Consider the following 2,377-nt stretch of genomic DNA (forward strand, 5'->3'; position numbering starts at 1 on the left):
GTATATGCCTCTGGAGCACTGGTGGTGTAGTGGTAAAAGTGCTCAACTGTTACCTGAAAGGCTGGCTCTTCAAACCCACTAGCTCCTCCTCGAGAGAAAACTGTTGGTCTCTTTCCATTAAGACCACAACCTTGGAAACCCTATGGGCTGGTTCTGCTCTCTCACAGTCAGCAGTGATCAGAGCTGGTTTAGGTTTCGGTTTTGTTTTGAGGAGATCCCTAGGAGTGAAGTTACCCAGGCAGGTGTTCCAGCCATTTAAGGGTCTGCCAAACTTTCCCCAGAGACAGCTCTATTAGTAGAACCATTTTCTAAATTTGAGAGAAGATGGGAAGAGGGTCTGATCCAGTGTTTTGACTAGCTTTCAATTCATGTGTAGGGAGCGTAGCCTTCATTGCAACTGATCTGAGCACATTTCAGTTGAATTCCTTCTGTGTAGGAGGCATTTGTGTTTGCCTTTGTAAATGTCAGGACTTTTTCATAACGTTGGATAACTCAATATTTCTTCTGTGTCTGTTGGTGGGCATCTGGGACTGCTTTTAGAAGTGGGCTTGGGTCTTCCCTGCCACAGTGCCTGCCAGTGCTGTTGGGAATAATGTGTAAAGAGCATACACTCTCTAGTGTTACTGGGCATTCTCTTTAGAAAGAGAGGACTAATTGAATTGATAAGATTGTAGCATGTTTCTCTTTGGAAAGCCAGCCCGAGCAGACTGTGATTATGGTACAAATGATGGTATTTCCCTTGGGTCTCCGCATTCAAGCAGTTCATGTCTTCACAAGGAATGGCCATGTGCTGGGATGTCATGAGTCTAGATAGGAGTTGTACCAGGGTGGAACAAAGGGTTAACACGCATAGCTAACTGAAAGGTTGGTGGTTCAAGATCAGCCAGAGAAACTTGGGGAGAAACGTGTGATGATTTACCACTAAAAGATCATAGTAACTGACACCCTTGTGGAGCCCAGTTCTACACTGACACGCATGGGCAAAGGTAGCTCAGTCGCAACCACTTTTAGTGGTTAAGTCCATTTAGCAGGTGGAAAATTTCCAGGTCCAGGAGGGAACAAGCAGCACGATGTCTGATCTAGAAGTTGCAAACCTGGTGTAGACTTGAGAAGACTAAGAGCAGGGCTGGATGGCATTTTCTATCAAGGACCTCGTCTTGTAACTCTTCCCAACAACATCCCCCTTTCTGGCTCACCCACTCAACTTGACTATTAAGTGTGGAAACAGTCATGAAGCCAATGCAGAATGAGTTGCCATGAGTCACCTTTGACTCACGGTAACCCCAGGTGTGTCAGCTTAGAACTGTGCTTGATAGATGTTAGGCCCAGCTTGTGTGCTGGTAGAGTGCCAGGCCTTTCTTCTGACGTGTGTTTCTCCCATCGAACTACTGGTTGATTTGCACATCTATTGCCGCCACTTTTCAGACCTTAGGTGCTCATTCTGTGTCTCTCTGTCCCATTTTGGGAATTCGCTCAGTAGTTGAAACTTTTCCGTCATGCGATTGCACACTTAGTAGATGACTGTATAATGCCTGTACAGGACAGTCCTTGCGGGTCAAATGTCACTGTGCCTAGATTGCAAAGTGTAGGCGTGGGGCACAAGCTCCTTGCTGTGAAGAATTATGGTGGTTGTTAGGTGAATGTGACTCACAGTGACCCTATCAACAACACATCTGAACCCTCTCCTGTGCTGCGTTGTCCTCATCATCTCTGACACGGAGAAAGTCCCGAGTGGCTCAGACAGTCTTGTCTTTTGTGTTTCTGTGATAATCGTGCAAAACACTTAACTGTAGAGACCTAACCAGGGCGCTTTACCGTCAAATGCTGTTTTTCAAAATGTGTTTTGTCTTTTACAAATTATTTTGCATAGAAAAATTTCTGCAACTAAACTTTCCCAATCAGACAATGGTTACACATACAGGGCGACCTGTGAAAGCTGGAGCTTTGCCAGAATGGCCTTGTTTTCCCAGGTCTCCTAATAGAGTTTCCGTCTTCGACACATTGTGGTCTTTCTGGTTTTCTGTCGCTCACACATTGTGGTCTTTCTGGTTTTCTGTCGCTCCCTTTGGTAGGAAATTCTGGTGTTTTCCTTCTGTGGCAGATGTCCAACTCACTCAGGTTCCAGCTTTCACAGGTGTGACTGCCCTGTTCGGTGACATTGGAGGGCACTGACATTGCATTGTGCAGCCTTCCCCACTGCTGAGTCCCCAACTATGCCCCAGCGTTAACAGAAATTTGGAGCCCTGAAGCCTTTTCTCCCTGGTGCCTCAGCAAGCAAATGGTCCATGCAGGAGGCCGGCCTAGACACAGAAGGGACATTAACACCCCGAAGACTGGCATGCCTCTTCTGACACAGGACCCTGGTGTCCTGGCCCTG

Source organism: Elephantulus edwardii, unplaced genomic scaffold (genome assembly GCF_000299155.1).
Source record: "Elephantulus edwardii isolate Elephantulus edwardi_28Jun2011 unplaced genomic scaffold, EleEdw1.0 scaffold00115, whole genome shotgun sequence".
NCBI lineage: Eukaryota > Metazoa > Chordata > Mammalia > Macroscelidea > Macroscelididae > Elephantulus > Elephantulus edwardii.